General features: G+C 46.7%; 1 protein-coding gene across 2 annotated transcripts in view; it reads right to left on the bottom strand.

The window, feature by feature from the left end:
• The window catches only part of PDE4C (phosphodiesterase 4C), a 652,343-nt gene that overhangs the window by 281,422 nt on the left and 344,833 nt on the right, over positions 1 to 26,088 (bottom strand). The window lies entirely within an intron of this gene.

The raw sequence follows: 26,088 nt of genomic DNA on the forward strand, positions 1-26,088 counted from the left end.
GGGCATCCACTGAGAGGAGCAATTGGGTAGAGTAATTGTTTTACTCTGACTAGCAGGTCTAAGCTGTGAAACGCGTCAGATGTGCTCCCTGGTCACCCACATTTCATTGGATGGATTTCATCTCTGCCTGAACCAACTGGACTCCTTCAAATTTCACTGGATCATTTACAAGGGATTGGACTACACCTAAAAGCCACGGTAGCCCTGGTGAGGACCCTACATTTAATACAGCTTTCAGTTGTGGGACTATCATTCCTCCAACGGTACCAGTGTATCAAATCAACTTTTCCCTGGACTGCGTCATCAGTCACACCAATTACCAGTGCAACTTGCATACATTTATGTCCGGGACATTATAGGAACAGGCAAGAGACCCAAACATCCATGGTGACTATCAGCATATTGTTTATTGTTGTTTATTGTATGTATTTTAAACATTTTTAGATTAAATTTTATTAACCTTGACAATCCATCTGTGTTTATTAGTTAGCGCTACCTCCTATTCTTGTTTTTGTTTTCACATGCACTTAGGTTTGACTCACCTATTTTAGGTAGCAGCTCCCCAGTTGCGCCCGATTTACCTGTTGGTAGTTTTTTTCCTGGCAGTCCCTGGGCATCCACTGAGAGGAGCAACTGGGTAGAGTAATTGTTTTATTCTGACTAGTAAAGCAATGTTACGTCAATCAATAAAGTGCACTCTAATCATGATTGAAAAGGTAGGAATGCCAATAATATGTATCACTGAGATTATCAATATTTGATATTATATTTATATATACCATATATACTCGAGTATAAGCCGACTTTTTCAGCACTTTTTTTTGTGCTGAAAAAGCCACCTCGGCTTATACTCAAGTCAGCTTTAGTGCCAGATATACCCCACAGTGCCAGGTGTGCCAGATATGCCCCACAGTGCTAGATACTTACCCTCCGTCGCTCCCGCGCTGTCTTCTGAAGGAGGGACACAGAGAGCGCAGCGCGCGGCTCTCCTGTGTCCCTCCTGCATCTCCAGCGGCAGCGGCGTCTGAGTGGTAAAGGAAGTGCACGAACCGGCACTCCTTTAACACACGCCGCTGCCGCCGGAGATGCAGGAGGGACACAGGAGAGCCGCGCGCTGCGCTCTCCGTGTCCCTCCTTCAGAAGACAGCGCGGGAGCGACGGAGGGTAAGTATCTAGCACTGTGGGGCATATCTGGCACACCTGGCACTGTGGGGCATATCTGGCACACCTGGCACTGTGGGGCATATCTGGCAGACCTGGCACTGTGGGGCATATTTGGCACACCTGGCACTGTGGGGCATATCTGGCACTGTGGGGCACACCTGGCACTGTGGGGCATATCTGGCACACCTGGCACTGTGGGGCATATCTGGCACACCTGGCACTGTGGGGCATATCTGGCACTGTGGGGCACATCTGGCACTGTGGGGCATATCTGGCACATCTGGCACTGTGGGGCACATCTGGCACTGTGGGGCATATCTGGCACTGTGGGGCATGTCTGGCACATCTGGCACTGTGGGACATATCTGGCACTGTGGGGCATATCTGGCACTGTGGGGCATATCTGGCACATCTGGCACTGTGGGGCATATCTGGCACTGTGGGGCATATCTGGCACTGTGGGGCATATCTGGCACATCTGGCACTGTGGGGCATATCTGGCACTGTGGGGCATATCTGGAACTATGAGGTCTGTGTACGGGTAGAGCTGCATTTCCCACCCTAGGCTTATACTCGAGTCAATAAGTTTTCCCTGGTTTTTGTGGTAAAATTAGGTGCCTCGGCTTATATCCGGGTCGACTTATACTCGAGTATATACGGTACTTTTTATTTTACAAATACACAAATTACCTAGTTTAAGAAATTAGCTTATATTGACACAGAAGAGCAGATAACTATGTGGATTGCATTAGCTATTTAAATCACTAGAGGGCATAGCAGATCACACTTCACTGGGTACAGTAGACTAACGGAACATAAACTGTATCACAAGTTCTGGGGGAAAAAAAGAAAAGAAAAATGAAAATTAAATAAATATATATATATATATATATATATATATAATCTATCCAGCTATCCATGGAGCCAGATATGTCTGGTTTTATCCTATCGCAGCAGGAAGATCCACAGATGTAGGCCATAAAGGTAGCTACATTGTGACAGTTGTATGCGTGTTCTGAAAGACAAGCATTGTATGTAAAGAAAATTCTTGAAAGGGCATTTAAGTTGAGAGAACAATGTTTTTATTATAGGATTATTAATGTCATCACATGCTGATGGTGTGTTCTTCACTGTACTGTATGAGAAATCGAGGAAGTGTTGTCCAAGAGTGACGTTTTCAAAGTCAATTTATCACTATACTTAATAAGTGGCGGCTTTTTAAAAATCAAAATATAAAACAAAACAAGCAATGTAGTAAGCCAACTTTTTATATTTATAATGTTCCAAATTTGGCACTCCTGAAACTTTCGTACAACTACCTGTGTGCCCTTGCCAGAATATACATGGTCATATGGCAGCACTGAAGAAGCTCAAACCAAGCAGGGGTGCACTTACCAGTAGTTGCAGCATAAACAATTGCCTTTATTGAAGCATATAAGCAGATGGTGTTTTACAGCTGCTGAAATCCTTCAACAAAGACAGTTTTTTATACAGTGCACCCTAGATTTTTGGACATGTGTGGCTTTCTTCTTATCCTTATATTGACCGACACCCCTCCCCTATGTTCAGTGGCATAACAAGGGGGTGCGTGTGGGGCACTTTGCCCTGTGCGCAACGGCAGAGGGGGCAGTCCTACCTGGGTGCAGTATGTGCAATGCCCATGGGCCCGAGTCCAAGGGGGCCCACACCGGACACGCTGCTCCCAGTTTTGTAATACCTACCTTCCGAGATCCCATATCAGTAGCAGCAGCACTGCAGAAACCACTGGTACAATGGCGCAGTCTTCTAGTGACCCTAGTGACCAGAGTCTATCCGCAAGTATAATTTATTTTTATTTTATTATTTTCTAATGGAGGGAGGGGTTGCCATTTTAAATTTGTTCCGGATGCCAACAGCTCTTGTTATGCCCATGCAGGTGGCTGCTGTTTCTTTGATTAGGTATACATTAGAGCAGGGGTTCTTAAACTCGGTCCTCAGGACCCCACACAGTGCATGTTTTGCAGGTAACCCAGCAAGTGCACAGGTGTATTAATTACTCACTGACCCATTTTAAAAGGTCCACAGGTGGAGCTAGTTATTTCACTTGTGATTCTGTGAGGAGACCTGCAAAACATGCACTGTGTGGGGTCCTGAGGACCGAGTTTGAGAACCTGTGCATTAGAGCAGGGGTGTCAAACTCGCGGCCCTCCAGCTGTTGTGGAACTACACATCCCAGCATGCCTTGCCATCTATTTTGTATTAGGGATGGCTGCAACTGTGGCAAGGCATGCTGGAATGTGTAGTTCCACAACAGCTGGAGGGCGATGAGTTTGACACCCCTGCATTAGAGCATACTTGCCTACCTGACCTCTCCATGAGGGAGAAAATGTTCTGTTCCTGGACTTTCCTGGTAATGTATGATTGCCATCACCTGTGGTGAAACACCTTTCTTATCAATTAACTAGCTCACCACAGGTGATGGCAATCATACATTACTAGGAAAGTCCAGGAACAGAGCATTTTCTCCCTCATGGAGAGGGTCAGGTAGGCAAGTATGCATTAGAGCAGTGGTTCTCAAACTCGGTCCTCAGGACCCCACACAGTGCATGTTTTGCAGGTTACCGAGCAAGTGCACAGGTGTATTAATTACTCACTGACACATTTTAAAAGGTCCACAGGTGGAGCTAATTATTTCACTTGTGATTCTGTGAGGAGACCTGCAAAACATGCACCGTGTGGGGTCCTGAGGACCGAGTTTGAGAACCTGTGGATTAGAGGATCTCAAATGCCACCCTCAAGGCACCCCAACTGTCCAGGCTGTACGTATATCCAAGGCTCAGCACAGACGGTTAAATCAAATTGACTGAGACACTAATTAAGTCACCTGTTTGAGAACCTCTGGTATACATCTATGACAGACAGAAAGGGAAGCACAGTAGTGGAGTATTTAGAGTACACATCCAGTGCTAGTAAAAGTGAGGTAAATGCCCCAATAAAAACCACATGTGCCAGAAAATATTAGTGAAGCCAATCTTCTTACCACAGTAATTCTAACATCAATAATGTGACTTCTGCAAAACTATGCATCGTGTAATTCTGAATGCAAAACCAATGTGCTGGAACACTACACCACAGTCCTCAAGGCACCCTAACGGTCCAGGTTTTAAGGATATCCATGGCTGAGCACAGATGGTTAAATCAAATTGATTGAGGTACTACTTAAGGGGGTGATTCAGACCTGATCGCTGCTGTGCGTTTTTGCATAGCGGGCGATCAGATCCTAATTGCGCATGCATATGCATCGTAATGTGCATGCGCGTCGGACATTAGCAAAGGGCATCGCCGAACGCACGCGCGTTCGCAAGGGGATTGACAGGAGGAAGCCATTTGTGGGTGGTAACTGACCGTTTATTGGGAGTGTCCGGAAAAACGCAGGCACGCCCAAGCGTTTTCAGGGAGGGTTTCTGACGGCCGCTCCGGTCCCGATCAGCTTCTTTTCATCGCACTGTAGGAGTAAATCCTGAACTGCACAGAGACTGTACACATTGGATTTTTGCAGCTCTGCATACACATCGGATCGCACACTTGCATGGCAAATTTACACTCCCCCTGGAGGCAGCGACTATCCAGGTGCAGGACAGCAAACTTTGAAGCCCAGCGATCAGGTCTAAATCCCCCCCCCCCCACCCCCAAGTCACCTATGCCTAAGCTTGGTTATCTTTAAAACCTGGACTGTAATGCTGGGTACACACTAATAATAGACATACAGATGGATCTACGATCATCTTGTCTTCTCTGCTGCGCCTAGGCACACCATGGTTTATTAGCATAAACCATTCATCTTTTGTTCTCAGCTGCAATACAATACAGAGAGAACAATACATCAGGTGATTAGGTCATTACAGCAGGGGATTAAGTCTGACTGTCCTGGCTCACTTAATCCTATTAAAGGCCAAGATAAAGATAACTCCATCTGTATCTGTAGATCAGCTGATCTGCAGATATATCATTGGATGGACTGGGCAGTGTGTTGAGCATACACAGTGCCCGATCCACCGGGACTGACGTCAGGAACTGGGCGGCCATTTAAATGCGCCCGCCCAGTTCAGCCGTCAATCACCGGCAGCTTCAATTCACCAATATATCTACAGCTATATTGGTCATCATGTGTGCTGCAGAGCCGACACAATATGTCTGTGAACGACGGTGTTCACAGACATATCGTTCGTACACACTGTCCGATGGACCCGCAATATATCGCCCGTTCAATAGAACAGCATACCTCCCAACATGACCCTCTCCAGGAGGGACAGAATGCTCTGCTCCTGGACTTCCCTCTTAATTTATGATTGCCCTCACCTGTGCTGAAACACCTTTCTTATCCATTAACCTGTTCAAAACAGGTGCTGGCAGCTGGCAATCATAAACTAAGAGAAAAGTCCAGAAGCAGAACATTGTGATCCTCCTGGAGAGGGTCATGTTGGGAGGTATGGAACAGCCGACATATCGGCCAGTGTGTACGCACCTTTAGGGTGCCTTGAAGGCCATGTTTGGAAACCTCTGCACTACACACAAAAATGCCTGCCTTAAGGAAAAACAGAAAAACAAACCATGCTGATCTGTTTGTGTACTTGATTGGGGTGTAGCAAAGGTGCATACACACGGTGAGATATTGACTATCTCCAATTTTGACTTTTCACCTGAATTCTCCAGAGCTCTGAGTGCCAATTTTGACTATACTATGTACTAGATTGTACACAATATAGTCAAGATTGACTTGCCTGCACACTCTATCTTTTCTTGCGATACCGAACCCACGGGAGTGCGCATCGGGATCGCAAGCTGTATACATGCAGTACGATTTGCACTAACTTTCCTTACAACTTTGACTATATAGTCATAATTGTAAGGTTACATCGCACCGTGTGTATGCACCTTTAGGTAACCAATTTATTTACAAACAGGACAAAAAAGGTTAATGTTCTTACATATAAAAAATTACCAAAACAAATTTGTCTGTGTTGATCCTGTGTGGAATTCAGTAAATGTAAATAGTCCCAAAGTGTTTCATCCACTCTCAGGACTTCATGGTCAGTGATTAAAGTGTTACCATAAAACTGAAACGTTGGATTGAAGGTGAAGGTGAAGGTGACTGCAATGCCATTTATACCTTTACTAATACCCCTTTCACACCGCAGCTTTAACCCGGTAAATTGCAGATTTTTCAGCCTTCCTAAACGGTTCTAGCTGCGATGTGAAAGGGCCACCTTGAATTTACCGTTTTCAAAATACTGGTATTTTGAAACGGTTAAAAAGCAGGGTCCTACCCGTTTCAGAACCGTTTCACTGTGCAGTGTGAAAGGCTCTGAAACGGTATTTCCAAGCCACAGGAGGTGATAGGCTGTCTCCATGAGAGTGGGTTTAGAAGCGTTTTCTTACTGCAAATATATTATACAATGGCAACTTGGAGTGATGAAGAGGTGAGGGAGCTGCTAAGAATCAGAGGGGATGAGGAAATCTGAAGACAAATAACTGGGACAGTCAAGGATGCACTCATATATAAAAACATGGTTAAAATGCTTCAAGCTGCTGGGTTCCATCGTACGACTATCCAAATTATTAATAATTAATTAATTAATAATTATTAATAATGTGTGGGCCAGAAAAGTCCATTTATAATGACAACCACTGTTCTCTATGGGTGAAACGGCTTCAGTGTGAAAGGTACCAAAACGGTAATGAAATGGTAATATACTGGTTACAACATGCGATGTGAAGGGGGTTTAACTGCTCAGACCCGTTTTAAGAACCGTTTAAAGAACCGTTTCAAAAGCAGGTTTTGCGATGTGAAAGCAGCATGAAAGACCCTGAGTTCTCCTTACTGTGATAAACTGTGATAAGGTTGTAAGGGGTGATCAATAGCCTAAGTTCAATTAAGTGCAAGAGTTGTGTTACCCAAGGTCTTGACTGCATTAGCTGACGTACAAGCAGTGTAAAAGGATATCGCTTTGTTTTACTTCATTGGCATTCACCATATTTAAAGACCTTCCATGATTTTATGGGCAGGAGTCATTTACACAGTGTTAATAATTTACATAAATTACTTACAAAAGTATGTTAAAATAAAAAAGGTAGATGTAATTGAAAGATAGCAAATGGCTGCAAATCCAGTACTAGTCTTTTTCTATTGGACGTTAATAGTTCTGCATTTAGATTACAATTTTTTTAACTTAAATATCTTCCACATGCTGGATCGCTGTTGTATTTCCAATTTATGAAAGTATTACTATTAACTTCTTTTTTCATTACTGTTTGTGAATGCTAATAGCTCACACATGATGCTTTCAGGATTTACCAATGACCGGTAGCGGAATCTTGGACTGATAAGAATGACTAGGTAAATATTTACCAAAGTGCCGGTTTATAGAAGTGGGGATTTTACCCATAGCAACCAATTAGATTCTACTTAGCATTTATCTACCAACTTCTAGAAGATAATAGCTAGAACCTGATTGGTGGTTATGGACAACATCCCCACTTCTTTAAACCCACACTTTAGCAAATATACCCTTGTGCTTGTTTACCTCACAATACAATTACGTATAATGGTATAATGCAATATCTTTAGTGAAAGAATTGTAGATTCTCATAATCATAAGAATATTCACACTTTTCATACATCCAGTGGAGCTTATTTAGGATTTCAGTGATACAGCATCAACATCACTGCAAACCTCTATTCTGTGTGTCTTGCAAGACCAAATTGGCGTCTCCGACAGATTCTTGTCATACTTACAGACCATTTAAGTTTCCGCTATGGGAGAAACCCAGAGAGGAGCAACAGGTGGGCAGTGATGGAGGTGGGTCTGGACAAGTCTCATCATTAGGTCCCGTTCCATCAAAGTAAAATGTGCAAATCGCACATATTTGAATAGGGGTGGGGTAAAATGACATGGTTAACAAAGAAATCCATCATTAAGCCCCATCCTTCCAAAAGTCTGCACATTCAAGGTATTTATCTCCCCATTCTGCCAACATAACTAGGAAGTGGGCAAGATGTGGGAGGGGTGCCAAATCTTCCAAGGGTGCGGGGGACTACCTGAAAAATCATGTGTCTCCCTCAGGATCTGGGAGAGTAGGCAAGTATGATTCTTGTTTTGAGTTAAAGTAGCATCTCATGTATTATTATTATTATTATTATCTACTAATCAAAGGCAATTCAACCCAGAGCAATTATTAGGGGGTGGAACCACCGTTCATCCACGGTCCCTGCATGTGGCTAGCAGGGTGCCTGAAACAGAACCCTGCAGCCAGAATCGCTGCTGTACTGCCACTAGAGAGTCTATGGGACGCTCCAGACGTGTACACTGACCTCCGGTCAGTGAGGTAATCCTGTCACTGCCAGCACTGACTCCTCTGCATCATGTCATGTGCACAGGGGGCGTGGCTGGCACAAGGTGTAGAAAAGCCCTGTGACGGCACTGATTCAACCTAATCAAGTATTATTTGAAGGTTTCTGTACAGCTGGTGCTATCTACAATGATGCCTTCTCCTACTTTGATTATATTAAATTGTCGCTTCTTGCAGAGAACAAATGTGGATTTTCGCTCACTTAAGCACATATACAGTAGTGCTTGAAAGTTTGTGAAGCTTTCAGAATTTGCTATATTTCTGATGAAATTTGACCTAAAACTACCTCAGGTGTTTACACAAGTCCTAAAAGTAGATAAAGAGAACAAAATCAAATAAATGAGACAAAAACATTAGATGTGCTCATTTATTGAGGAAAATTAACCAATATCAGAGATATGCGAGTGTCAAAAGTGTGTGAACCTTTAGGCTCAGCAGATATTTTGAAGGTGAAATTAGAGTCAAGTATTTTCAATCTATAGGATGACAATCAAGTGTGAGTAGACAACGTGTCTTTTTTAAAGAACAGGGATCTATGAAAGTCTGATGTTCACAACACATGTTTGTGACAATGTATCATGCCACGAACAAAGGAGATTTCTGAGGACCTCAGAAGAAGAGTTGCTGTTGTAGAGTTTGGACTTCACTAATCAAAAGTCAGACAGATTGTGTACAAACAGAGGAAATTCCAGATTCCAGAAATTACCCTCCCCAGGAGTGGATGACCAACAAAGATCTCGCAAAACACAAGGTGTCTAACAGTTTGCAAGGTCACAGAGGAACCCAAGGTAACCTCTAAACAACTGAAGTACTTTCTCACATTGGCTAATGTTAATGTTTATGAGTCCACCATCAGGAGGGCACTGAACAACAATGGTGTGCATGGCAGGATTGCAAGGAGAAAGCCGCTGCGTTCAAAAAAGAACATTGCTGCCCGTCTGTCATTATTTTTGGGGCGTGCCCAGCGCTCCCTGAGCAGCTGGCCAGCCCCCGCCTCACTCCATGCACTGTTTGCACACGGCATCTCATTCAGTGATCACCGGCTGCTTTGCAGAGCAGAGCAGCGGTGATCACAGGATCTCCCAACCTTCCCCCACACCGCCCGCGGGAAACTGCGACCTGCTGGTGGGACAGACTGGACAGTGTCCGAATAGCGGGACTGACCAGCTGGAATCGGGACAGTTGGGAGGTATGCCTATATGTGTTTGTGTAGGCCACCAAATTATTACAGCAAATTTCCTTGTGTGCTGTTATTTAACTGCGTTTCATACTGTACTGTAAGTAAACAATTCAGAAATATGTGTTGCCAGGGAGTTTCTCACTTGTGTGTTAGTTTTATCACCTTTCATTTTCTGATTCCCATTTATTCCACATTAATACCAATACAAATGTCTCGAAGAAGTTGTAAAAATCCAGTAAATGTCTGTAGGTGTCAAGTCTATTTCATACCTTATTGCCGCCCTTCTAACTCAACAGCAGCGAAGATAAATATTTATTTACACATTTCAAAAATAATTCCTGTTCTTGCAGGGCAGTGCCGTTTTTCACAGACTGTTCCGCTGTCCCACCCGAAGGTTGCAGTGTCCAGTGGTGGTGGTGGGGAAGGGGGCAGACCCTCTCTCACGGTGCTCTGCAGTGAATTATTCACGGGCAGAGAGGGACAGGGGTGACGGCCAGCAGCTCACAGACCGCTGTTCATGCCCCCATAGTTACGAAAATGGGGGCGTGACTCACGATCGTGAAGTCTTTCGAACTTCAAAATGTTGAGGAATGCACCTCACTTACGTGATAATAATTTGAAGGTCAATCTTAACTTCTCATGTAAAAAGCACTGCACACTCTGCAGCGCGGGGGGTACACTGTGCTGCGATTTACTACAACTCGTGTCATCAAAACACATTACCACTAATTTCCCTAGAAAAATCAGCGTGATCTGTGAGGCTGGTTACACTTCCGGAAGTCTGGGAGAGCACCACAACATTCAGGAGAGTAGGCAAGAATGGGTACAGGCTTCCTCCAAAGCATACAACAGGAGAGCTGTGAGAGGCACAGGAACATAATAATAGTATTATAAAAGATAACTTTTAGAACTTTAAAGGGGTAGGCTAAATTAATTGTGATGATGTCAAAGGAACAAAGAAATGTGGGGAACACCTTGCTATCCATTCTTTGGTCCATATTGACACTCATTTTGCCATGTGGTTGGGGGTTTCTTATACACCGGGATGTACTAAAGGAAAAATGCGGTAAAACACCCATTTTCTGGGTTTTAACAACATTTTCAAATTTACTAAACCCCGCCCGCCCACTTTACGATGCAGAGGATAACACCAGCTTTGTTTGGTGTTACCCTATAGAAGACTATGGACTTCTTTCCGCATCCCACCGCCTCCGCCGCCCCAGCACTCTGGACCCCTCACCTGTGTGCTGCCAGCGTCCAATGTGCTCCCGGATCCCCCAACCTCCTCCTTACCCGCAACATAGCCAGCAGTCCTTACGGCTGCAGGGAGGAGGAGGAGCACCGGGACTCCTTGCAGATGTCACCTCCAGGGGGTAGGTGGTGCAGGCTTCGCAAGGGGCAGCTGTTATCGTATAGCAAAGCTGATCCCATATGTTAGCACATATGCGCAGAGGAGGATTTACCACAAGGCAACCAAGGTGGCTGCTTAGGGCCCTGTGGGTCTCAGGGGGCCCTGTGGGTTCCAGGAGGGCCCGCTGATATGGCTGTATGGAGAGCATATCCGGTGGAACAAGACCACCGCTGACTGATGATAATCAATATGCCATTATACTCTATTTTAAGTACTACTGTGTATTGACGATGGGGGCCTGCCTGCTACAATCAGTGGGGCACTGATATATAAGCAATACAGTCACACTGACAGAAGAGGGTAATAATGGGTATTATAAAATGCTGATATAAAATGCAATCGGTGGACATGGTTGACTCAGCGAAGGGGGAAGTAATATACTGTAATAGAGGTGGAAAACCACAAATAACGTAAGAGGCATAAATCAGGAAGGAAAATATAGTGCTGTGGATTGTTTGAGAGAGGGGGGCCCCATGAGGTCTAAATCCACCTCTACATATGCGATTAGTATCAATGTGATATTTGGCAGTATGTATTCCGCCTTCTTAGTACATTCCAGCCCAAGTCTTTTATAAATAAGGACTGACAATGCGGTTTTGATAACAGTCTGCGATAATATATGGAGATATGCATATGACTGCCTAGCTTGGCTGCCAACTGTCATTTATAAAATTAATTAAAAAAATGTTTTCAGCTTCCCTGATCCTCTTCCTCCTCTATACACTCTTATACCCCTTTCACATCGCACAAATAACCCGGTATCGACACGGCATATTGCCGTGTCGACATGGGTCAGTGTGCGATGTGAAAGCACTTTGCGTGAATTAGCGGGTCGCCTGACCCGGTAATTCAACCCGGTATAAAAGAAGGATTATACCCGGGTTGAATACCGGGTCAGGCGCAGTGTGAATGGGAGCCGCGTCGATGCGACACGGTTCCCATTCACAGCATAGGGAGAGGCGGCGCAGGAGATGAGCTCATCTCCCAGCGCCGCCTCCACCCCCGCCCCTGCTGCTGCTGCGCCCCCCGCTGCTATGGCAACCGACTCGGTATATTGCCGGGTCGGAAAGCCATCAAAGGAGACCAAATGCCGGATCCCACCCGGTAAGGACACGTTTCTCTTACCGGGTGGGATCCGGCATTTGCTATCTGAAAATAAGATTTTAAACCTACCGGTAAATCTTTTTCTCGTAGTCCGTAGAGGATGCTGGGGACGCCGTAAGGACCATGGGGATAGACGGGCTCCGCAGGAGACATGGGCACTTTAAGAAAGACTTTAGGAATGGGTGTGCACTGGCCCCTCCCTCTATGCCCCTCCTCCAGACCTCAGTTAGATAAACTGTGCCCAGAGGAGACGGACAGTACGAGGAAAGGATTTTTGTTAATCCAAGGGCAAGATTCATACCAGCCACACCAATCACACTGTATAACTTGTGATATACTAACCAGTTAACAGTATGAAAACAACATAGCATCAGTCCAAGACCGATGAAAACTATAACATAACCCTTATGTAAGCAAAACTATATACAAGTCTTGCAGAAGTAGTCCGCACTTGGGACGGGCGCCCAGCATCCTCTACGGACTACGAGAAAAAGATTTACCGGTAGGTTTAAAATCTTATTTTCTCTTACGTTCTAGAGGATGCTGGGGACTCCGTAAGGACCATGGGGATTATACCAAAGCTCCCAAACGGGCGGCAGAGTGCGGATGACTCTGCAGCACCGATTGAGCAAACAGGAGGTCCTCCTCAGCCAGGGTATCAAACTTATAGAACTTTGCAAAGGTGTTTGAACCCGACCAAGTAGCAGCTCGGTATAGTTGTAGTGCCGAGACCCCTCGGACAGCCGCCCAGGACGAGCCCACCTTCCTAGTGGAATGGGCCTTAACAGATTTTGGTAACGGCAATCCAGCCGTAGAATGCGCCTGCTGAATCGTGTTACAGATCCAGCGAGCAATAGTCTGCTTTGAAGCAGAGGCGCCAACCTTGTTGGCTGCATATAGGACAAACAGTGCTTCTGTTTTTCTGACTCTAGCCGTTCTGGCCACGTAAATTTTCAAAGCCCTGACTACATCAAGGGACTCGGAATCCTCCAAGTCTCGCGTAGCCACAGGGACCACAATAGGTTGGTTCATATGAAAAGATGACACCACCTTAGGCAAGAATTGAGGACGGGTCCGCAATTCCGCTCTATCCATATGGAAAACCAGATAGGGGCTTTTATGAGACAAAGCCGCCAATTCCGACACTCGCTAGCCGAAGCCAAGGCTAATTGTTAGGTTCCTGGTGCTCAGAACAAGGGAGATGTTATGAAGTGAGTCCAGAGCACCAGGACGTAACGCTGGGAAAGGGGAATGGAAAGGGAATAGCCCCTGGCGCCCTATCTCCGTTGTCTCGCCCGTGCTGTCAGTACACTCTTGCAAGACTATGGTTGCTTGAGCCCATGGCAGCCGCGTTTGAAGGGCGGATTACGTCTGCCCAACTTCGATGCCCCCTCAGGTCTTAATGAGAGACAAAGAGTGTACCGAGACAGGGTGATAACAAGGGGCCCTCTTACTGAAACAACCAAAGCCAGGGGCTACTAACTAGCCTAAAACTAAATGTATGTGCGGCTTGCCGCCAAAGGAAAAGAACAACAAAGGAAATGCTGACCACACGCCGACACAATACTTTTGTGTCCCGGCGGTGACAGCATAAGCAGAACCCTCTGCAAAACACCAGTGACAGAAATAATAACGGAATACAGCGGCCTAGGCCGACGGACGCGGCAGAGCCGCTACTCACGGAACAGGTACGAATACTGGCAAACGGACAGGAACTCCAAATGCTGCTGACACAGACTCTCAGAACTGGAGGACCGGCAGAATCCCAAACGACAGACCGGTGGACACCAAGAAGCCAGAAACTTGACCAGGCACAGGCAAAGCCACTGGACCTCAGGACAGGAACGCCTCACGGCAGGACATGGGATCAGACACAGGAATCGACACAGGGACTGACACAGGAATCGACACAGGAAGCAGTTCGACTGACACTGCTACACAGGAGCTCAGGAACTAGCAGGAACCAAGCTCAGAACTCAAGCAGACTAGAAACATAGAAATATCACCAGCGTCTGTGAATAGCACTGAGCCAGCATATAACAGAGAGGCCTAATTAATAATCTCATGCAGCTGCCCTGTTGCATGACTTCAAACTGACAAGATGCAATTAGCAGCCAGGTGAGGCTGAACACATGGGAACAAGCTGCAATTACACAGACTCACCAGCGGCAGCAACCAAGAGTACTCTTAAACAGAGCAACGGGAAATCCTGGCCTGCGAAACAACTTATAAACATAAAATACCTAACTGACATGCAAAACAGGAATGAGCCACAGCTGTGGCTCATAACAGTACCCCCCCCCCTTGAGGAGGGGTTAAAGGACCCCAAAATACAGACTATCCAAAACAAGGGATACAAAAAAAAAAACCTGACACACTGGTCTAACAGACACGAAAACAGAAACAAGCTGCAACCACAGCTTATAACAGTGCCCTCCCCCTGACGGTGGCCACTGGGCACAAGATAAGGGAAAAATATATATATTTTTTTTTATATCAAGGCAAGAGTCAAAAATTATTTATTTTTCTTCTTCTTTTTACAAAGCTCTTTAGGTCTGACCAAGGTAATTCCCCAAACATTGTCTGAACTGATGGTACCACCCAGCAAGGCTGCGTTCAAATCAGAGACAGGTTTCTTACCCTTGGGAGCTGAACTTTCTGGCAAAGTACTATTATTAGAAGAAGAAGTCAGAAAAGCACATCCTGCAGTCAAAACAACGGGCTGGGACTCTTGTGCCGAGTTTACAGTATTTGGTGGACTCTCAGCAGACAAGACGGGTGACTTAGAGGAACCTGAACCAATTTCTTTGGAACCATATCTTTTAATAATTGCATCACTGAATGCTGGGGGATCCTGAAGAATGGGATCTTCAGCTTTCATTAGGCTGGTCGCCCACTCAAAAGGCTCTCCTCTAAAAGAATAAATCAGATAAAGCACAAGGTTCTCTGAAGTGATGCCCAGAAAAGGTCTAGACAACATAATAATGTAATAGTGTTTGTAAAGCGCCAGAAATTGGGCTAAGTCCCCATCAAAGATTATGGATGTTGAGATATCAGAGTCAGGATCTGTTTCCTTCCCATCTGACTGACTGGAGTGCTTTGCTAGGACCTGGTCACTATTGACCTTACTCGAGGCTGAGACTCTCTGAACCCCACCCGGGGTAGTGACTTTCTGAACCCCACCCGGGGCAGTGACTTTCTGAACCCCACCCGGGGCAGTGACTTTCTGAACCCCACCCGGGGCAGTGACTTTCTGAACCCCACCCGGGGCAGTGACTTTCTGAACCCCACCCGGGGCAGTGGCCTCCGGGAACCCCGCTGGGGCAGTGGCCTCCGGGAACCCCGCTGGGGCAGTGGCCTCCAGGAACCCCGCTGGGGCAGTGGCCTTCGGGAACCCCGCTGGGGCAGTGGCCTCCGGGAACCCTGCTGGGGCAGTGGCCTCCGGGAACTCCGCTGGGGTCAGCACCTCGGATTCTTTTACTGGGACCGAGCCGTCGGCCTCCCCCACTGGGACCGAGCCATCGGCCTCCCTCTCTGAGTCGACAATTATCGAAACTTCTCCCGGGACTATGACTTCCGGGACTTTTGCTGAAGCTATAACCTTCAGCACCTCCACTAATGCTACGCCTCTTAAGTTCTTTCCTGGGGAAGCGACCTCTAGACCCTTCTTAGAGGCTGCGTCTCTCGAGACCCCACTTGGGGATATTACTTCAAATATCCCTTCTGGGGTTTTGCTTCTCGAGTTCCCTTCTAGAACTATGGTTTTAGATACCCTTTCTGGGGTTGCGCTCTTCAAGTCCCTACCTGGGGTAACAGCTTCTGAGACCCCTTCTGGTATGGAAACCTGAGCTATAATATTTGATGTCCCTCTATAAGCTACAGCATCGGGTACCGTTCCAGCACTCTGGGCATCGGGCACCGCTCCAGCGCTCTGGGCATCGGGCACCGCTCCAGCACTCTGGGCATTGGGTACCACACCAAGATCCTGAGCATCGGGCACCACTCCAGGACCCTGGGCAACGGGCACCACTCCAGGACCCTGGGCAACGGGCACCACTCCAGGACCCTGGGCAACGGGCACCACTCCAGGACCCTGGGCAACGGGCACCACTCCAGGACCCTGGGCAACGGGCACCACTCCAGGACCCTGGGCAACGGGCACCACTCCAGGACCCTGGGCATCGGGCACCACTCCAGGACCCTGGGCATCGGGCACCACTCCAGGGGCTTGCAACGCTGCTTCAACAGGAACCTCAAGAGAGGAGAGAAACATTCTATTTTGATTCCTGAATCTATAATGGGGCTCCCTTGCCCAAGGACCCCAATTATAGGACAGAGAGCTTTTTAGTGTGGGTTGTGTGACAAGTACCTCTGCCACAGTAGAGACAGGAGTAGGTCTTGTATCCTGACTCAACTTGGCCAGAGGGCAAGACTCGTCACCACACTTTGGCTTGCGCAACTCACAGGTCTGCAGATAGTGGCCTAAACCCCCACAATATAGGCATAAGTTTAAGTTTCTGCGACGCAGACGCTCCTCTTCTGAGAGCCTGGGCCGCAGAAAACTTTTAAACCTTTTCTCTTCAATTAAACCAGAGGATTCTCTTGTCACCATACTGTGAACAAGAGTCTCTTTAGAGATAGATGTACTCTCAACGACTTCTGGCAAGATGAGCAAGATTTTAGTCAGAAGGTTTTGCAGTTGCTTTAAGGATTGCTGCAAAACTTCTAGTCGCTCTGGTCTCAAAGCACTGAAAGCAGAGTTCAGGGCTGAGAGAGATGCCTGCAGGGCTTGCATAGTAGACATAGGAGGATTTAAAACTAGACAAGACAAGACAAGGCAAGACTAGACAAGGCAAGACAAGGCAGGACTAAATTTTTGCTAAACAAAACAAGACTGTTTTTTTTTGTTTTGTTTTTAAACACCGGACTGGATTCTAAACACCGGACTGCCGGACTGGATTCTAAACACCGGACTGGATTCTAAACACCGAATTCTAGACAGGACTGGATTCTAAACACCGGATTGGATTCTGCACACTGAATTCTAGACAAGACTGGATTCTAAACACCAGACTGGATTCTGCACACTGAATTCTAGACAGGACTGGATTCTAAACACCGGATTGGATTCTGCACACTGAATTGAATTCTAGACAAGACTGGATTCTAAACACTGGATTGGATTCTGCACACTGAATTCTAGACAAGACTGGATTCTAAACACCGGATTGGATTCTGCAAACTGAATTCTAGACAGGACTGGATTCTTGACTAGACACTGGACTGGGCCAAAAAAAAGAAAAAGTTTTTATTTCTTTTTTGTGGTATGGCTGGTGATAATGTTAGGTTCCTGGTGCTCAGAGCAAGGGAGATGTTATGAAGTGAGTCCAGAGCACCAGGACGTAACGCTGGGAAAGGGGAATGGAAAGGGAATAGCCCCTGGCGCCCTATCTCCGTTGTCTCGCCCGTGCTGTCAGTACACTCTTGCAAGACTATGGTTGCTTGAGCCCATGGCAGCCGCGTTTGAAGGGCGGATTACGTCTGCCCAACTTCGATGCCCCCTCAGGTCTTAATGAGAGACAAAGAGTGTACCGAGACAGGGTGATAACAAGGGGCCCTCTTACTGAAACAACCAAAGCCAGGGGCTACTAACTAGCCTAAAACTAAATGTATGTGCGGCTTGCCGCCAAAGGAAAAGAACAACAAAGGAAATGCTGACCACACGCCGACACAATACTTTTGTGTCCCGGCGGTGACAGCATAAGCAGAACCCTCTGCAAAACACCAGTGACAGAAATAATAACGGAATACAGCGGCCTAGGCCGACGGACGCGGCAGAGCCGCTACTCATGGAACAGGTACGAATACTGGCAAACGGACAGGAACTCCAAATGCTGCTGACACAGACTCTCAGAACTGGAGGACCGACAGAATCCCAAACGACAGACCGGTGGACACCAAGAAGCCAGAAACTTGACCAGGCACAGGCAAAGCCACTGGACCTCAGGACAGGAACGCCTCACGGCAGGACATGGGATCAGACACAGGAATCGACACAGGGACTGACACAGGAATCGACACAGGAAGCAGTTCGACTGACATTGCTACACAGGAGCTCAGGAACTAGCAGGAACCAAGCTCAGAACTCAAGCAGACTAGAAACATAGAAATATCACCAGCGTCTGTGAATAGCACTGAGCCAGCATATAACAGAGAGGCCTAATTAATAATCTCATGCAGCTGCCCTGTTGCATGACTCCAAACTGACAAGATGCAATTAGCAGCCAGGTGAGGCTGAACACATGGGAACAAGCTGCAATTACACAGACTCACCAGCGGCAGCAACCAAGAGTACTCTTAAACAGAGCAACGGGAAATCCTGGCCTGCGAAACAACTTATAAACATAAAATACTTAACTGACATGCAAAACAGGAATGAGCCACAGCTGTGGCTCATAACACTAATAACATGACCACCTTCCAAGTGAGGTATTTTAACTCCACCGTTTGAAGTGGTTCAAACCAGTGCGACTTAAGGAAACTCAACACCACGTTAAGGTCCCAAGGCGCCACCGGAGGTATAAAAGGAGGCTGAATATGCAGCACTCCCTTCACAAAAGTCTGTACTTCTGGGAGAGAAGCCAATTCTTTTTGAAAGAAAATGGATAAGGCCGAAATCTGAACCTTAATGGAGCCTAATTTTAGGCCCAAATTCACTCCAGTCTGTAGGAAGTGAAGGAAACGGCCCAGATGGAATTCTTCCGTAGGAGCATTCCTGGCCTCACACCAAGAAACATATTTTCGCCATATACGGTGATAATGTCTAGCTGTCACGTCCTTCCCAGCCTTTATCAGCGTAGGAATGACCTCATCCGGAATGCCTTTTTCCGCTAGGATCCTGCGTTCAACCGCCATGCCGTCAAACGCAGCCGCGGTAAGTCTTGGAACAGACAGGGCACCTGTTGCAACAGGTCCTGTCGTAGAAGAAGAGGCCACGGATCTTCTGTGAGCATTTCCAGCAGATCCGGATACCAGGTCCTTCGTGGCCAATCTGGAACAATGAGAATTGTTCTCACTCCTCTTTTTCTTATTATTCTCAACACCTTGGGTATGAGAGGAAGAGGAGGAAACACATACACCGAATGGAACACCCACGGTGTCACTAGGGCGTCTACAGCTACCGCCTGAGGGTCTTTTGATCTGGCGCAATACCTCTGTAGCTTTTTGTTGAGGCGGGACGCCATCATGTCTATCTGGGGCAGTCCCCACTGACTTGCAATCTGTGCGAAGACTTCCTGATGAAGTCCCCATTCTCCTGGATGCAGGTCGTGTCTGCTGAGGAAGTCTGCTTCCCAGTTGTCCACTCCCAGAATGAACACTGCTGACAGTGCGCTTACATGATTTTCCGCCCAGCGAAGAATCCTGGCGGCTTCCGCCTGTTAGGGTAATTTAACCTCTTCTGGTCTGGTCTATAAACTCTCTGCAGTCATCAGTCAGAATTCTGTTCCTTTAGCAACCGGTTGGAGGTCAGTGAATGAAAAGATGACACAGGATTATGTGTAACCTAAGCAGACCATAAGCTGTCCTGCTAGGGGCCGTCACAGGTTTATTTTTATAGCTTAAAGACAAAAAGGAATCATGCTTGTCAATACATTTAGCCAATCAGAATACACCATGTATGTCTCAGAACCTGAAATACATCAATTGTCATACAAGATTCTAATTAGCAATTAGAACATTCTTGAAAATGGTTATTGTTTTGTGATCATCAGTCTTTCGGACATAAACTCAAAACATTCTTCAACATTCTTCCCAATTAGCCTTGGATACATCTGGTGTTGCCTTGTCCTTGAACAATTCATGCTTTAAACAAGATATTCGGAGTATATAGTTTTCTGAATATCTGTACAATATATTTAAGGATACATGAACACATTTTGTGATTAACAGTAAATATCTTAATCAATGCGAAAAAGCGTGAATCAATATATTTGCTATACTGCGGAAGCTCCTACACCATCACGCCATTGCCACTCTGCTCCTTGTGCCACCTTGGCGGTTTACATGAGCCACTGCGGTGATGTTGTCTGACTGGATCAGAACTGGTTGGTCGCGAAGTAAGGTCTCCGCTTGACGTAGGGCGTTGTATATGGCCCTCAGTTCCAGGATGTTGATGTGAAGACAAGTCTCTTGACTTGACCAAAGACCTTGGCAGTTTCTTCCCTGTGTGACTGCTCCCCAACCTCGGAGGCTAGCGTCCGTGGTCACCAGGATCCAGTCCTGAATGCCGAACCTGCGGCCTTCTAGTAGGTGAGCACTCTGCAGCCACCACAGGAGAGATACCCTGGCTCTGGGGGACAGGGTGATCAACTGATGAATTAGTAGATGTGACCTGGACCACTTGTCCAGTAGGTCCCATTGGAAAGTCCTCGCATGGAACCTGTCGAAGGGAATGGCTTCGTATGATGCCACCATCTTTCCCAGGACTCGAGTGCAGTGATGCACTGACACCTGTTTTGGCTTCAATAGGTTCCTGACCAGAGTCATGAGTTCCTGAGCTTTTTCTATCGGAAGATAAACTCTTTTCTGGTCTGTATCCAGAATCATGCCCAAGAAGGTCAGACGAGTCGTAGGAACCAACTGCGATTTCGGGATATTGAGAATCCAGCCGTGTTGCTGTAACACCTTCAGTGAAAGTGAGACGCTGTTCAGCAACTGCTCTCTTGATCTCGCTTTTATGAGGAGATCGTCCAAGTACGGGATAATTGTGACACCTTGCTTGCGCAGGAGCACCATCATTTCCGCCATCACCTTGGTGAAAATCCTCGGGGCCGTGGAAAGCCCAAACGGCAACGTCTGAAATTGGTAATGACAATACTGTACCGCAAATCTCAGGTATGCCTGATGAGGTGGATAAATGGGAACATGAAGGTATGCATCCTTTATGTCCAGAGATACCATAAAATCCCCCCCTTCCAGGCTGGCGATGACCGCTCTTAGCGATTCCATCTTGAACTTGAACCTTTTCAAGTATAGGTTCAGGGATTTTAAATTTAAAATGGGTCTGACCGAGCCGTCCGGTTTCGGGACTACAAACAGGGTTGTGTAATATCCCCTCCCTTGTTGAAGCAGGGGAACCTTGATCACCATCTGTTGAAGATACAACTTGTGAATTGCATTTAACACTATCTCCCTTTCCGGGGGAGAAGCTGGTAGGGCCGATTTGAAAAAACGGCGAGGAGGCACCTCTTCGAATTCCAGCTTGTAACCCTGGGAAACAATTTCTATTGCCCAGGGATCCACCTGTGAGTGAACCCAGATGTGGCTGAAAACTCGAAGATGTGCCCCCACTGGGGCGGACTCCTGTAGCGGAGCCCCAGCGTCATGCGGTGGATTTTGTAGAGGCCGGGGAGGACTTCTGTTCCTGGGAACTAGCGGTATTGTGTAGCTTTTTTCCTCTGCCCTTACCTCTGGCAAGAAAGGACGCACCTCGTACTTTCTTGTTTCTTTGTGATCGAAAGGACTGCATTTGACAATGTGGCGCTTTCTTAGGCTGTGAGGGAATATAAAGCAAAACATTTGATTTACCAGCTGTAGCTGTGGAGACCAGGTCCGAGAGACCTTCCCCAAACAATTCCTCGCCCTTGTAAGGTAAAACCTCCATATGCCTCTTAGAGTCGGCATCACCTGTCCATTGCCGGGTCCATAGGACTCGTCTAGCAGAAATCGACATAGCGTTGATTCTAGAACCCAGGAGACTAATGTCTCTTTGAGCATTTCTCATATATAAGGCAGCATCTTTTATATGCCCTAGGGTCAATAAAATGGTATCCTTATCTAGGGTCTCAATTTCCGCTGATAAGGTATCTGTCCATGCTGCTACAGCGCTACAAACCCAGGCCGTCGCAATCGCCGGTCTAAGTAAGGTACCAGAATGTGTGCAAATGGACTTCAAGGTAACCTCCTGCTTGCGGTCAGCAGGATCCCTGAGGGTAGCCGTGTCTTGGGATGGCAGCGCTACCTTTTTGGATAAGCGTGTCAATGCTTTGTCCACCCTAGGGGAGGATTCCTACCGTATCCTGTCCGTTGGCGGGAAAGGATACGCCATAAGAATCCTTTTGGGAATCTGCAGTTTTTTGTCTGGAGATTCCCAAGCTTTTTCACATAATTCGTTCAACTCATGTGAAGGGGGAAAGGTTACCTCAGGTTTCTTTCCCTTATACATGTGTACCTTCGTGTCAGGGACAGGGGGTTCCTCTGTGATAAGCAAAACATCTTTTATTGCAATAATCATATATCGAATACATTTAGCCAATTTTGGCTGTAACTTTGCATCATCGTAGTCGACACTGGAGTCAGAATCCGTGTCGGTATCTGTGTCTACTATTTGGGATAGTGGGCGCTTTTGAGACCCCGAAGGTCCCTGCGACATAGGGACAGACATGGGTTGACTCCCTGGCTGTTCCCTAGCTTCAGCTTTGTCTAATCTTTTGTGCAATAAATTTACATTAGCACTTAAAACATTCCACATATCCATCCAGTCAGGTGTCGGCGTTGTTGACGGAGACACCACATTCATTTTCTCCTCCTCCCCCTGAAAGCCTTCTACCTCAGACATGTCGACACACGCGTACCGACACACCACACACTCAGGGAATCCTCTTATCTGAAGACAGTTCCCCCACAAGGCCCTTTGGAGAGACAGAGAGAGAGTATGCCAGCACACAAACAGCACTATATGACCCAGGAAAAAACACTATATAAATATATGTTTACCCAGTAGCGCTGTTTGTACATATATATATGCGCCAAATTATGTGCCCCCCCCCCCTTCTTCAAAACCCTCTTTCACCGTGGAATAAGCAGGGGAGAGTCTGGGGAGCTTCCTCTCAGCGCTGTGCTGTGGAGAAGCCCCGCCCCCTTGGCGGCGGGCTTCTGTCCCGCTCAAATATACTAAAACTGGCGGGGGCTCTTTATATATACAGTGCCCAGCTGTATATATATATTTTTTTGCCAGAGAGAGGTTTATATGCTGCCCAGGGCACCCCCCCTGCGCCCTGCACCCTTACAGTGACTGCCGTGTGTGAGGTGTATGGGAGTAATGGCGCACAGCTTCACCGCTGTGCGTTACCTCAGTGAAGATCATGAAGTCTTCTGCCGCCTCTGAAGTCTTCTTTTCTTCTCATACTCACCCGGCTTCTACCTTCCGGCTCTGTGAGGAGGACGGCGGCGCGGCTCTGGGACGGACGGCGAGGTTGAGACCTGCGTACCGATCCCTCTGGAGCTAATGGTGTCCAGTAGCCTAAGAAGCAGGGCCTTGAAACTCACAGAAGTAGGTCTGCTTCTCTCTCCTCAGTCCCTCGATGCAGGGAGTCTGTTGCCAGCAGGCTCCCTGAAAATAAAAAACCTAACAAATATACTTTCTGACAGGAAACTCAGGAGAGCTCCCTGTAATGCACCCAGTCTCCTCTGGGCACAGTAGTAAACTGAGGTCTGGAGGAGGGGCATAGAGGGAGGGGCCAGTGCACACCCATACCTAAAGTCTTTCTTAAAGTGCCCATGTCTCCTGCGGATCCCGTCTATCCCCATGGTCCTTACGGAGTCCCCAACATCCTCTAGAACGTAAGAGAAAGCGGTATTACTGTTTTCATGATTGGCTTCTCCGAAACTACAATGTCAGCAGTTATAATGTCTGCATTGCCAAATTGTTGACAGGTAACATGTTGACAATCTCAAGTTAGGCTGAGGGTGGTAGGGTTAGGTTTAGGCTGCGAGAGGGGTGGGTTTAGGATTAGACACTAGAGAGAGGGAAGGTTAGAGGTATGGATTAGGGATAGTGGAAAAATGCCCAAACACTGGAAGTTCGGAGGTCGGACCCGGAAATTACAGTCACATGACTGCCAGGATCCAGTAGCTGGAGCCTCTGCTGTTGGGCTGACATGATGAATCTTGACATTGGAGTCTATTCATGAAGCAGTGAAAAGAGTGGGAAGTGAGCCAGTGGAGAAGTTGCCCATGGCAACCAATCAGCTGCTCTGTATAATTTTATAGTATGCAAATGATAAATGTTACTTCAATGCTGATTGGTTGCCATGGGCAACTTCTCCGCTGGCTCACTTCTCCACACTTATCACTGCTTCATGAATAGACCCCATTATCACTATCGACATATCATAACAGGGGCGTATCTACCGCTTAGCCAGGATGGCAGTCGCCAGGGGCAGGGAGGATGGCAATCGCCAGGGGCAGGGAGGAAGGCAGTCACCAGGGGCAGGGCCAGAGTGAGGTCTACGGGGAGGCCCTAGGCAACAAACTTGTGGAGGCCTCTTTCAATACAATGAACCTAATTTAAACCGGAGAATAATTTACTGTTTTTATTATTATTGAATCATTATTTTTATATTCATTTACAGTAGGCTAGAGAGGCTGAGAAGCTACTCAAAACTCACATTTACCCATTTGTGCACTGCGGCACCGCCAACCAACCACGAACGCTGTGCCTCCCAGACAACTGAAAGGCTGCACGACAGGCGATAGGGGTTGTGGGAAACCTGACCAAGCTGCCATCTGTCAGCTGGTGCTACTGAGGTCGGAGTTGTAAAGTAGTGCCTCACTCACTCATCTCCTTCGCCTGGCTTCAGCATTGCAGCAGGCAGCTCTGGGAAAGACAATGTCTCGCTGGATTTAACTTTCCATGAGACTGACCTGTGTAGTGTGAGCCTGGAGCTCCTTGGCGGCTAAAGGAGGGGAGAATGGAGACACAGCTAAATGCTGTCCTCCGATTTTATAAGCAGTGCCGGTGACTGGTTTGGTGGAGAGTATGTGGGGACCCCTAATATGTGGGGGCCCTGTGACAACCACCCCTATCACTCCTCCTATAACCCTGGCCAGGGGCGCCTGCAAAGGGGTAGATACGTCCTTATTAATCATACCCAAGTACGGGGAGCCATAATCGCAAGTTAAATAGAACAAAGTCAAACGCATGACATACCGACTCCACAGCCCTGCTAAGTCTCTCTGCTCATGATAAAAAGCTGTCCTACTGCCAGACTCATATACTATCTCCTCTTGCTCTCTATTGGGTCTATATCTGAGTCTCTGAAAAGCACTATCTCTTGCAAAAATGGTTGTTTTAACCAGTTTTTTTCTATTTAAACTCACCACATGATGGTGGTGCCAACTGCCAAACATTGCCAGCGGTAGCCATCGCTGGGAGCCTGTGGCCATAGCAAGGACAACGGCAGTAGAAATATTCCTGGTGTTCTCCTGCCACTATAGCCATGTCAGGATGGCTGTAGCATAAGGGAATATACTGTATAAGTATATTATGCTTTATTATCAAAATATTGTTTTTTTCCCCTAAAATGACCGTATAGAAATATTCTGGCATAGTTTACAATTTTGTTTTTATTATTATTTTTCCATGAATGTGGAACTGGACGGCCAAGTCAGGACTCCTAATTTCATTGAGCACCCACAAGCCAGTTTACAGAGAGCCACAAGACTGTCTGGTGAAGCAACGAATCCAGTTACAGCTATCAGCTAGTATCACTTGACCATCACAATTGTAAAGTGCAACGAAACAAGCTGGCACTATATTAGTAAATGTTAATAATAACTACACCTGCAAACAATATTGAAAAATAGGCCCCTATATTCCAGGGATGTGCAGTCAGGGGAGGCAGTGCCTCCTCTGTCATTAATGATTTAAAAAATACTAAGAAGATATTTTAGCACATGTCATTATTATCTGTTTTGTATTATTCTAATCATTTTGCTGTGCAAATGCAGACAAATATGTTTGGGAGGCAGAAAGAGCACTGCCTCCCACTGACAATAT

The sequence above is a fragment of the Pseudophryne corroboree genome, chromosome 1 (genome assembly GCF_028390025.1).
Source record: "Pseudophryne corroboree isolate aPseCor3 chromosome 1, aPseCor3.hap2, whole genome shotgun sequence".
NCBI lineage: Eukaryota > Metazoa > Chordata > Amphibia > Anura > Myobatrachidae > Pseudophryne > Pseudophryne corroboree.